Source organism: Nomascus leucogenys, chromosome 15, assembly GCF_006542625.1.
Source record: "Nomascus leucogenys isolate Asia chromosome 15, Asia_NLE_v1, whole genome shotgun sequence".
Lineage (NCBI taxonomy): Eukaryota > Metazoa > Chordata > Mammalia > Primates > Hylobatidae > Nomascus > Nomascus leucogenys.
Genome location: NC_044395.1, coordinates 51,979,849 through 51,992,887, shown reverse-complemented (window position 1 = coordinate 51,992,887; position 13,039 = coordinate 51,979,849). Strand labels below are relative to the sequence as shown.

Below are 13,039 nucleotides of genomic sequence, written 5' to 3'. Positions count from 1 at the left end.
GGTAAACAAGGCTACCAAAAGTAATGGCAGGGAGTACATTGCAAATGATTCACTAGATTATGTGTGCTCCTTATGGAGCAGAGACTCTATAGATTATGTGTGCTCCTTATGGAGTAGAGACTCTATCTTTTCCATTTTTATTTCTCTCAGGCTTAGACCAGTAATTAGCCCATAAAAAAAATCTAATCCATTAAGAAATGTTTATCTAATGAATGAATGAATAACTGAAAGAATGGAAATAAACCACAATTAAGAAGACTGGTCATAAGATAATAAAATTTTCTGACCCTATCACATTATTTTGGGAAAAATGAACTGTGCTATAGAGAAAATGATTTAAGATTTAGACAAAAAAATTCATCTTAAAACACACAACAGCCATACGATGTTACTAATCCTCTGTTTTCTGTCAAATTGTCACAGCAATAAAGTGTCCTTAGAGAGATGTTGCAGTGATCAAATGAGATGACAGTTTAGTGAACCAGGGAAACTTGGAACTTCGAAGTGTCCTAGGATCTCAGCACCAAGACGATATTACAATAGGCCATACTTCACTACCACTCCCCTGCCCAATACATACACATAAAAAGACAACGATAATAATACAACAAAATAAATATCTTCACTGAAAATAAAGTTTTAAAATGGGTGGCAAGGAACATGGGTACCAGCTGGTGCTATTTCAGGTAACATGAAATAGTAGAAAAAATGATGGACTTAGGAGACAGACCTAGGCACAAATTTTGGTTCTGCCACTTCTTAGGTGTATAATTTTGGACAAGTTGTTTAACTTCTCTGGCATAGTTTTTTCTTTGGTAAAATTTTTATAACAACTGATGCTTCCTGGGATTAGTATGAGAACTAAATAAAAGGATGAGAAGTCCCTAACATAATATATATTCAATAAATGTCATTTCACTCACTTTTCCTCACTGCCACACCCCAGGCTTTGCCTGAACCAGTGAAAGGAAGATGTTGTTTATACTAAACAGTTTTGCCTAAGGCCTTGCCCACCATCAGACCTGAATACCAAACTGCCAAATGCAAGTTTGCTGTGTTGAAATACTTATACCAGACTTCAAACATAGAACTCAGAGGTTATTCTATCAAAAGCTTAGCACTTGTCAACAAGAACAGCAGAGACTCCAGAAATCCTTTCAGTCTTGCTTTTTTTTTTTCCAAGACAGAAGCAGACAAATCCTCACTGATCATTCTACCGAGGCAGCTCCAACCCTCCCAAATAATGTATTTAAAATCGCAGGTTATTTTATCATGTTTGGAGAAAAAAACATTACTGGAAATAATCTTTACTGACTCCTTCAGTTTTAAGGTCAGTTGACCTAGAAAAAGAAGAGTACACCCCTTGAGAGTAGAGTGAAACTCTGACTGAAAAGGAAGAGGCACACTGGAACATGTAAATTTGATCCCATTTTACAAATGGAGCTAAAAGGAGCATTTACCATAGTAAGCTGACAGCCTTTAGTAAAGTCAGGTTTAGGTTTGAAGAGTTCCAACTTCCACTAAGTGAATCATGTCTAGCAGTGGAGACAGATGATTCAAGCAAAATTTCAGACCATTCTTCTAATACGGTTAAGCCATCCCTGAAGGTAAATGTTAAAACTATTTAATAACTGAAGCTTCAGACTTTGCAGCTTGGGCTTTGCCCTTAGACTTTTTGGTTGCTACTGGAAATAAGATTATATTTTAAAGTTTCTTCTATCAGAAAAAGCAACACTCCAAAATTTTTACATCCTTCAGTTTTACTGCAAGCAAGCTCCTGTCTTTGGGTAATAAGGGTCTTTCCTATTCACAAATAAAAGGACACATTAAATGTATACCTTCTTCATAAGTCAGTAGCTATGAATGACTTTGAGCAATTCCATAGCTTTTCTTTCTTAAGTAAACTCCTCAGCATCAAATAGGACTCTGCTCCTGAGACGAAAAGAAGAAAGGCTGGCTACCCAGAATAATTCAAATAAAATGATGTTTATGATCCATGTATATTAATGTAGCCATTTAGAGAAAGTCAGAGCCATTTAAAATCATTCTGGACTTTCTCCAATCAATTATTTCCCTGTTTGAAATTCTTTGGTTGCTCTTATTTTTAGAACAAATTGCAGACTCCTCAGCATATTATACAAAGCTTTTCTTGTTCTGGTCCTTTCCTACCTTTCCCAACAACATCCGAAACTCTCACTTTTTTTCCTGGACATTTCATTTCAGCCACGCTTAACTACCAGCCATTACCATGACTTCTCTGTGCTTTTTTCTAACCTGTTTCCTCGTTCTGGGATATGCCTCCTCTTCTCACCCACCCCCTACCTCCTGCAACACAGGTTTCTGGGGCCTAAATATATCCTATTCATTCATTAAGAATCAACTCGTGCACTACTTACTCCAAGAAACATTTCTTAACTGCCTCCTCTTCCCCTCTCCCTGGACGACAGGAATCTGTCCTCTGGTCTCCCACAACATTGTTTATTTTTCTCATAGCATTTCTCACCGTGTATTATGACTATTTAAAAAAAAAGTTCCTTGAAGATAGCTCTGCGTCTCATTCTTCATTATATATTGATACAGAGCCTGTCACACTGTAGTTGCTCAATACACTGTCACTGTTATTGATGAATGCTGACTATGGGCCAGGCTTGTTTCCTAGAAACATACAAGTTCAGGGCCATCCTTATGATGCAAGGACTGAACAAATCACACACACTGGCCTGCTCTCATTGTTGGGTTCTTAGTAAAATTTGGACTGAGTGAAATAACAAAGGCAGCTGTAACAAGAAAATCATAATAATAAGAAGAAGAAGCAAGTAATCACGGGCAGCTTGCTGTCTCACCGCAATAACCGGAGCAGGATAATGGGGAGACCAGAATTATTGGCACGTTTAGCCATATTCTTTAAAGAAAAAAATACATACATACATACATACATACATATACATATACATATATACATACCAAAAATGCTCTGTACAGCTGCTCTATTTGCACTTGAGGCATCTGCAGCTTAGGCATTAAAACATACGTGAAGAGTATGCCAGGCGATTTGGGTTGAGAAACCTGGATTTGAGATCTAACTTTGTTTCTAACCATCTGTATTGTCCTCAATCAGCCCCTTCATCTCCCTGATTCTCAGTCTCTTCCTCTTACATGATCTTTGATCTCCTTTTTAGTTCAAAAGTCTCATTCATTTTGACATTCTGAGCTGGTAGAGTCCCTGACACACATAAAGTATTCAAAAATACATAACAAATAGTTAAATTAAGTTTGGCCTAAAGCATCTACTTATTTATTTTAAGTTCATGCTAAAGATTTCTTCATTTATAGTGGACTGTAACTTAACTGGATGTGTAAACAGACTATAACCTACTCTTTTATCAACCAGTTTCAGCCAGTCACAGGCGGACAACTATTCAAACTGTGTTCAAATAAGGCAAATGCCAAGCTGTAAACAATCCAGCTGTTTCTGTACCTTACTTTCATTTTCTGTATGTCACCTTCGTTTTTCTGTTCATAAATCTCTGATCATACAGCTACCCAGAGCCTCCCTGAACCTATTCTGGTTCGAGAAACTGCTCGATTTATGAATTATTCTTTGCTCAATTAAACTTTGTTAAATTTCATTTATCCAAAGTTATCCTTCTGACTAAATGAATGAATAAATGTCACTCTCCTTCCCTGTCTGCTTCTGGGGTTTTGCAGAATGAGCCACAAACCATGATAACAAACTTGAAGGAGGCTGTGTCCTACAAGCATTAAGAGCTTCAGCAGCTCCCACTTTCCTCTCAATCTGTTTAAACAAGCCTTTTAACCAAGTAGCACTGGAGCACAAAGTGGGAAATACCGGACATCCTCAAGGCCAACAAGGAAATGGAGAGGCAATAGATGAAGACTACAGGGGCAATCCAGAAGTTCCTCAGAAAGGTACAATAATTCAACCCACTGGAGGAGAGGATGCCAACAGGGGCCTCTGCAAAGAGCAAGTGATCCTTCGAAGAAAACAAAGCTTCAGTTTTCTTAAGAAGTTCTTCAGAGAAAAGCAAAACAATAACAACAAACTTTCCTTTAGCTCTTCCCAGGCAGTGGGAATTTCAGACAGAAGATCAGCATATTTGCCCTCAAAAGCCACCGCTTGGGTGTGTCCCTGTGACCAGGTCCGCTGGGCATCTGTTCGCAGGAAGTCCAATGCTGCCTTTCTCATAAAGGCTTGATGGACAGCCCTTCTATATTCCTTACCCACCCTTCTTTGGGGCCAATACTGATGCCCATTACCACTCTTGGCTTTTAACCTAAAAGCCCAATGCCTACTGTGGTCTTAATTTATTGCCCAGTAGATGCTTTAAAAGGAACGTGAAAAATATACAGGCATGCATGGAAAGCTAAAGCATTTAGAACTTCCAGCATCTTCCTTGTAATAAATACCTAATACATATGTGTTAAACAGAGTATTTGAACTATAAATATACAAGTATAATTATTATTATTTAATACTTGTATATATATTTTCTTTCCATTCAGCTATGCATTTCTCTCACTATTTTGTTGAGGACCTTAACTATGAAGATAGAAACAAATACAAAAAACAAAGCACCTATATTTCTAGGCACTATACTAAGCCTTCATACACATTATTTCTCAAGGACTCTGTCATCTTCCTCATTTTACAGATGAAGAATGCAAGGCTGAGAGAAGTTAAGTAACCTCCTCCCACCAAGATCACATACTAAGAAAGTGGTATGGCCAGGATTTGAAGTCTGCCTCTAACATCTCTGCTCTTAGCCACACCACCATACTGCCAAATTCTTCTTCACACATTCTTCACACAAAAATGTGTACCATGGCATTTAACAATAAATAGTTTATTCCTTAATTGAAGGATAAATGAGAAACAGTGAAAAACCAAGGACAAAATGTAGAAGTTGGTAGTTTACCATGGTTTGAGAAAACCAGTGAGACATTGTTTGGGAGGAAACATGTTGGTGTTTCTGAATAAGTTAGGGTGCATGTATAAATTTCCCTTTCTTCCCTTTGCTAATCTGGACAATGCAGATTAAGTTATTTTTCTTGTAGAATATGAGTGAAACAAATGTATAGTCACAGAAGTATGTATATGCACGTGTGTGTGTAAAAATCAAAGTTTGAAATATATCTTCTGAGCCTTCAGAGATTCATTTGGCCGAGAAATAGCCACAGTCCTCCCTAAAATTCTAATGCCTATGATTTATATGCTACTTACACAGATTAAGAAGTATTGAACAGTAGTATAACTATGACATTGAAGTTAAGGAGACTAGGATTCAAATTCTGATTCTGCTACCGACCAGCTGTGCCTCCTTGGCCAAGTTACTCAACTACTAGTGGTCTGGGTTTCCATTTCTGTGAGTTGTGGAGAGTAAAATCTACCTTGCAGGATTATTATGATGTTTGGAGATACTTTTTGTAAAATTCTTACTGTCATTTTGGGTACAAAACAGACACATAAAAATGATGGTTTTTATTATGCTAGGCAGAGGTAACATTATTTTCCTATTCTGGCATGCACACTGACACACTTCTACTCATTATGTAAGTCTTAATTCAAATGTCATATATATTTATTCTATTAACATTTCTTAAGAAACTAATATAATGTTCTTTGCTATTATAAGGTACTTGGAGAAAAAAATTAAAAAATTAAAAACTTAAGATCTCTGATCTCAAGGGATGCACACTTTTTTATTTATTTTTTTTTTTAGAGGGGGTTTTGCTCTTGTCACCCAGGCTGGAGTGCAGTGGCACGATTTTGGCACACCACAACCTCCCCTTCCAGGGTTCAAGCAATCCTCCTGCTTCAGCCTCCTGAGTAGCTGGGATTACAGGTGCCCACCACCACACCCGCTAATTTTCTTTTTTTCTTTTTTTTTTGCATTTTAGTAGAGACGGGGCTTCGCCATGTTGGCCAGGCTGGTCTTGAACTCCTGACCTCAGATGATATGCCCATCTTGGCCTCCCAAAGTGCTGGGATTACAGGTGTGAGCTACTGTGCCCAGCTGGAATGCCCTCTTTAATGGACAGGTTAACAGACCATTATGTGAAGTGTGGTAAGGGTCCAAAGAAAGCAATGTCCAGTGGGCTTTGCAGGCCAGAGGACAGGCTACAAGGAGAGTCAGATAAGGCTACCCCGAGAAGCTTACAAGGAGTTTCCCTTACAAAGGTTATAGCAATGATTATGAAAAGTTTCCCAACACCCCCAGGCTGTGATCACTCTTTTCTGTGAAGCCACCACATGATTTATATCTCTATCACAGCATTGTTCATATTGAACTGAATGTTTAATTACCTAGCTCTGCTACTAGACAGTGAACAAAGTGAAAGCAGTGGTCATGACTTTGACTAAGATGAATTTTCAGCATCCCCCATAGGTTCTAAACTAAAGAAGCAGCTTGATAAATGCCTGAAAGAAGTGAATTGAATTGTCATGGACTTCTGAAAAGGCAGGTGGTTAAGCAGCAGGACAAACTATAACCGAAAACTGCAGCTGCTTGGGATCTAAGGGAGACAAGAGTGGCAGAAAGATTACTTCATTTGTTCTTGTCTGGAGAAGTTCAGATTCAGAGCAAAGCAATGCCAAAGGCAAAAGTGCCAGGCACTACTCTCTCATTTTGTTTTGTGGTCTGTGATTGAACTCTGTTTAGGACCTTAACTATGAAGATAGGAACAGCTCATTTTGTTTTGTGGTCTGTGATTGAACTCTAGTTTAGATCTGATGTCTATGGCCTGAGATGATTCTTAGTGTGGAGCTTTTGGTTTACAGTGCAATGCAGTCTCTTCAAAACATGACACCATGGCCAAGTAAGAGGTAAAAACCTGATTCTTACAAGATTTTCTAGCAGAACTCTTAAGTTCTTGTGAGGCTTAGAAAAAGTTAAACATTTACAACATGCCAATATGAAGATCATTTAGCCTCTGCTAATGACTTCAGTGGCTTTCTTAACTATGTTACTTTCTGTCTGGTTTCTCTACCTTATGTTTGCCTTAAAGAACTGGAATGAAAACGTATTTGCTTGGTTGGCTGATTTCACCTTTGATTTAGCAGCTCCAACCTCTACTTTCATTTTGATCCAATATTAGATGTGTTGTCAATTCATTGTCTTGAAATCTTGCCAGATTGCAAATAAGCAATTTCAACAAGAGTAATAAAAATGGACAGAACAGGCCGGGCGCGGTGGCTCACGCTTGTAATCCCAGCACTTTGGGAGGCCGAGGCGGGCGGATCACAAGGTCAGGAGATCGAGACCACGGTGAAACCCCGTCTCTACTAAAAATACAAAAAAAAAAAAAAAATTAGCCGGGCATGGTGGCGGGCGCCTGTAGTCCCAGCTGCTTGGAGAGGCTGAGGCAGGAGAATGGCGTGAACCCAGGAGGCGGAGCTTGCAGTGAGCTGAGATCGCGCCACTGCACTCCAGCCTGGGCGTCAGAGCGAGACTCTGTCTCAAAAAAAAAAAAAAAAAAGGACAGAATATAAGGAAGAACATCAACTGTAATCCTTGCTTAACCTCCTGCATGGTCCAAATGTGTCCTTGGCTCCAAATGGAAAGTGAAGAGGAAATATAAATAGATAATTTAACTTTCATTAAAATTCAGTAATAATACCACAGACAAGATGGGGAAGAGAAATGATATCAGCATTTAGTGTGTGTTTACTATGTGCCAAGCACTGTCCTATGTTATCTCATTTACATCCCATGGCAACCTAACAAAATAGGTGACAGTCCCATTTTTGCAAGGGAAGAAGTTCAGACCCAAAGAAATTAAGATAAATAATCATTTAAGATTAAAAGCAACAAAATGATGGAGCTATAATGTGAACTTCTTTGTGTGTCTGGCTTTAATGTACATACTTTATCCATTATAAGGTTAAATGAGTGTTATTTTTGGAAATCGCTCACCTAGCCATACTTTTTGTTTCATTATATATAATAGAACCATAGTATGAAGTAGAAGGAACAGAGGAAATCAAATATTCCAGAGACTCCATAACTCATCATGGGACTTAACACAGAATTTCTGTATTATCTTCAGAAATTATTAGTTTGATTTCATATTTGTGTATGTGTGTGTGTTCAGCAAATTAGAGTGTTGGTCAACATGCTGTTAATACTGCATTAATAGAATTCCAGTGTAACAAGTCATACCTTCATTAGCTTGTTGGCTATCATCACCAGCATATTTACATTGAAACACTGAATATAATTCAAGAACTTCTATTGGTACTTCTGGGATACCCAACCTGAGGACCACTGATAAAATCTGAGAGCACTCTGTGTAATTTCACATCACGTCTGCATGAAAATACTCAGCTTAGGTCTTTAGCTCTCTTTAACTTTTAAATTTAGTTATTTTATCAAGTATGTCATGAGTTTCTTCTCATTTAAGTTTTCTCATTCAATAAACCAATATTATGATAATAGGATCCCAGACTCTAGCATTTGGAAAGAGTTGCTTATTTTTGACATTTTGGTCTAATATAATCTGAGTGTTATTTTTTGAAATTGTTCAACTAGCCATACTTTTTGTTTTATTGGATGTTTTGTACTGAACATGTTTTTCATGTTCTGAAATGGCAATACAACTGCAGCATATTGCAGATATCTGTGGGTTTTTTTTTTGTTTGTTTTTGTTTTGCCTAAAAGTGACCTTTTGATTATTTTCTTTTTGCAAAACCAAAGAATCATTAAGGCTTCTACAAATAAAGCACAAACAAATAATAGCTGTTGCCATCTTATAACACTGACAGTTTTAATACTTATTATAAAGATTTGCTTAACCTCAAGCCTTGTAAATTGTATGAAGGAACATTAGCCCATTTACTTCCAGGGCAATTGGTGAGGTCATAAGGCTAATTACTAAGACTAAAACCTAATGCTCCTCAACTTCTCAGCTTACATCTGCCTGCTACTTGGTACTATCTCTGGAGTCCTAATTTCAAACATTATTAGTGGCTCTTCCCAAATGAGCAAAGAAAATCACATATGGACCCTGGGTTGCTCATTGCCAATGCTCCCTCCCAGGGTCAGATCTGCTTTCTCAGTTCCCTTTCTTCTTGATATATCCAACTCCTTCTTATGCTCAGTGTGCCTTGCACTCTCAGGCTGCTCAGTACCCCTGTCTGAGTAGGCTTCCTCATCCCTCCAGACTGACAATAGAATTTCCTCATCATCCCCATTCTATTAATTTCCTGAAGATAATAAGCCTATGAGCTATTTCAATTCTAAAATTTTTACTTCTGCTCTTTGCCACATCTATGGCAAGAATGAAGACTATTCTCAGCAATGAGACTGTTGGCACTCCGGAAAATGTCAACATTACTCTGAAGGGACACACAGTTATTGTGAAGGGCCCCAGAGGAACCCTGTGAAGGGACTTCTGTCCTATCAATGTAGAACTCGGTCTCCTTGGAAAGAAAAAGAGGCTCCAGTTGACAAATGGAGAAACAGAAAAAACCTGGCTACTGTCTATACTCTTTGTAGTCATGCACAGAACATGATCAAGGGTGTTACAGTGGGCTTCCATTACAAGACGAGGTCTGCGCATGCTCACTTCCCTATCAATGTCGTTATCCAGGAGAATGGGTCTCTTGTTGACATCCGAAATTTCTTGGGTGAAAAATGAATCCTCAGGGTTCGGATAAGGCCAAATGTTGCTTGTTTGGTATCTCAAGCCCAGAACAATGAATTAATCTTGGAAAGAAACAACACTGAGCTTATTTCAAATACAGCTGCTTTGATTCAGCAAGCCACAACAGTTAAAAACAAAGATACCAGAAAACTTTTGGATGGTATCTATGTGTCTGAAAAAGGAACAGTTCTGCAGGATGATGAGTAAGATCAAAGAATTGTCCACCTACAGAAACAAGATGCTGGATGATTCCTAAGACCTATTTGGGATATATAAACAATGCAATAAAAGACCTATTGATGGCCAGGCATGGTAGCTCACACCTGCAATCCAAGCACTTTGGGAGGCCAAGGTGGGTGGATCATGAGGTCAGGAGTTCAAGACCAGCCTGAGCAATATGGTGAAACCCCGTCTCTACTAAAAATGCAAAAATTAGCCAAGCGTGGTGGTGCACGCCTGTAATCCCAGCTACTCAGGAGGCTGAGGCAGGAGAATTGCTTGAACCCGGGAGGCAGAGGTTACAGTGAGCCGCGATCAGGCCACTGCACTCCAGCCTGGGTGACAGAGCAAGACTCTGTCTCAAAAAAAAAAAAAAAACAAAACGACAACAACAAAAAACTATTGATTTGGAAAATTTTTGTACATTTAAAAAATAAATAAAATTTTTACTTCTGATCACTTTTCCCTCTGGGGAAACTGATCTGGGGAACCAGGTGTTAGAGTCACACACAGTCCATGGTCTCTTTTCCTTAAGACTGTAATAGTACAGTAGTTAAGAGGACAGACCTTGAATCCACGCTTTCTGAATTTTAATCCCAGCTTCTGCCACCCAGCTGCATATCCTTCAGCAAATTATTCAAACTCTCTCCGTCTCAGCTTCACCATATATAAAGTGAAGATAACAATAATACCTCTTTTAAAAGGGTTATGTTGAAGATGACATAAGTTAATTCACATAAAGTCTTTAGGAAATTGCCTAACCCATAGTAAGCACTCAATAAATGTTAGCTATTATTAGCTACTATTGAGTTCCTTCAGAGATGTCCTTCTCAGTTGCCCTTCACTTTGATCTCCGGAGATGGGCTTCTCAAAGATTCCCTTTCCTTCTGAATCCATCCTTAAAACAAGCTCAAAGCCTAATGATGAGAAAAACTGCATGTTTCCAGGAGAGTCAGCAACTCTGGGGTGCTCCAAACTTGGTGTTATTCTGTATAGTAGTCTGGATTTGACCTATCCCTCCCTGTATGCTTTGCTTCAGTGAGGCAGCATAATTTAAGTGGCTCCAAGGCCAGACTACCCAGTTAAAAACTCTGGCTCAATTCTACTTTCAAGCTTGGATTACCTTGGGCAAGAGCTTAATCTTGCTGTGCATAATAACAGTACCTAACTCATGAGATTATGAAGATTATATATTAGTTCAATATTTGTAAAACGCTTAGAACATTACCTGCATATAATAAATTCTATATGAGTTTGTTGAATAAATGCCAGTTCCTATTAGAGGAAGTAAAAATGTCCATTTTTGTCAAAGAATGAAACTGTACATGTGTGGATATGTTATATATATACACACACATACATATATACGTGTATATACATATGTGTGTATGGGCGTATGTGTGTGTATATATATGTAAAGTGTGTGTGTGTGTGTGTGTGTGTGTATCAAAAAAAGATAGGTTGATTCCTTTATAAGTTTCTGCAGGAGCTTGAATTACCAGACCTTACTCCTAAATTACCACTAAAATTTCCTCAATGACTTTCAAACTTATAGTAACCACATTCATCCAAGTAACACAGCAAAGTCCTGAAAAATAATACTTATAGTAAACTAAGGCCAACTCCTGCAGCTTTGTATATACAAAGCTTTTCCTACCTAAATTGCATAGGAATAAATTTGTATGGAGTATAAATCAAATCCAGATAAATATGTTTTGCTATAATGAGAAATTTTAAAGTGATAGAAAGAGATACACTTTAAATTTCTGCAATCACTCATAGATCAAAGAAATTTTACATCAAATAGCTCCTATGTACCAGGCACCATATGAAGTTCTGGGTATATAATGGGAAACAATAAGAGTGCCTGCCTTCCTGTTGCTTACAATCAAAATGACAAGGAGATAGGAATTAAGTAAGAACAGAATCCACCATAAATGAAGCAGAAGAGAAGACATGTACCTGCCTGCTGTGCTACCTGTAAACCAGGGCTACAGGTTCCCCACTCTACATGGACAGTTTTACCTCCTAGTTGGAATGAAGTAGAGAGGGACACTAAGTGCTTTCCTTTTTCAATACGATGTGCATTGAACAGTCAAGGTGCCCAATTTTGTAGCAGCCCTGAGAAATGACACAAAGAAAATACAAGGTCTTTTATTTTTCTATCAAGAAACCCCAGAGAGTACCTGCAAATTGATTTAGCTATTTTAAATGAATCAAGAAAAATTACCTGCATAAAAAAGAGTACTTAAAATAATGCTACAGTAATTTTTTCCTCGCTAGCATTTTTTTTTCTTCTCCAGTCTAAGCTGGTGATTAAAGAAGTATCTTTCATTCTAAACTTAATTCCATTCTATTCAAGCTCTGGCCACAGTTAAATCAATTTATTTTCCATCGCTATGTAGACACCTGTTAACACATTTTAAGGTAGATTCTCTGTGTGTCTCTGGGTATACAGTAGGCACTTTCGAGGCTGTGCTAGTTACTTGGGTCGGGGGGCAGGATGGGAGGTGAATAGACTGCCAAATCAGTCCGTCCAGGAAGGCCTACTCAGGAATTGGGCCCTTTTAGTCAATTTGATGAAGATGTGACTTTCTAAAGGAAATCTCTGTGGACCAAAAACAAGTAATGCAGTTTTTGTAACTTCTTTCCTCAGAAACAGAGAGAGCAGTTATAATCATTACATAAGCAGCTTCAGAGCATAAGATGCAGAATCTGATGACCCAGCTCTTTATTTCTCAGGTGTTACCACAGTTTCCTCACCTGCAATACTAAGGGACCAAATTGATTTCCTTTGCAGAAAAATCATAATGCAAGTTAGTAAAATCACCTTGTACACTGTAAAATGTTCTATATAATTATTATTCCCTTAAAACTGGAAGGATGCTTCTCTTAAAATAGGGGAATCTTATCTCTTACAAAGCAGAGATTTCACCCATACCTTGAGAACAATTTAGACCACTAATTGGTTTGGGTTTTTTGTTTGTTTTTTTAGGCCAAGACTTCTCTACAGAAGAATAGGTGTATAGGGCTTTTAACTTTTCTTTCGCTACTTGGCAGAACAGCAAAAATGCCTCTGCAGCCAATGGGCATACAAGCCTGCTTCTTATAAAGCAATGTCTGATGTTTTTGAAATACGACAAGGAAAATAACCATA

The 13,039-nt window shown here is 38.1% G+C and overlaps 1 protein-coding gene and 1 pseudogene across 15 annotated transcripts in view; one reads left to right on the top strand and one right to left on the bottom strand.

Moving 5' to 3' along the window:
- Nucleotides 1-13,039, bottom strand: part of DLG2 (discs large MAGUK scaffold protein 2) — a 2,190,999-nt gene that overhangs the window by 1,177,597 nt on the left and 1,000,363 nt on the right. The gene's annotated exons all lie outside the window — the stretch shown is intronic.
- Nucleotides 8,280-9,966, top strand: LOC115838572 (annotated as a pseudogene).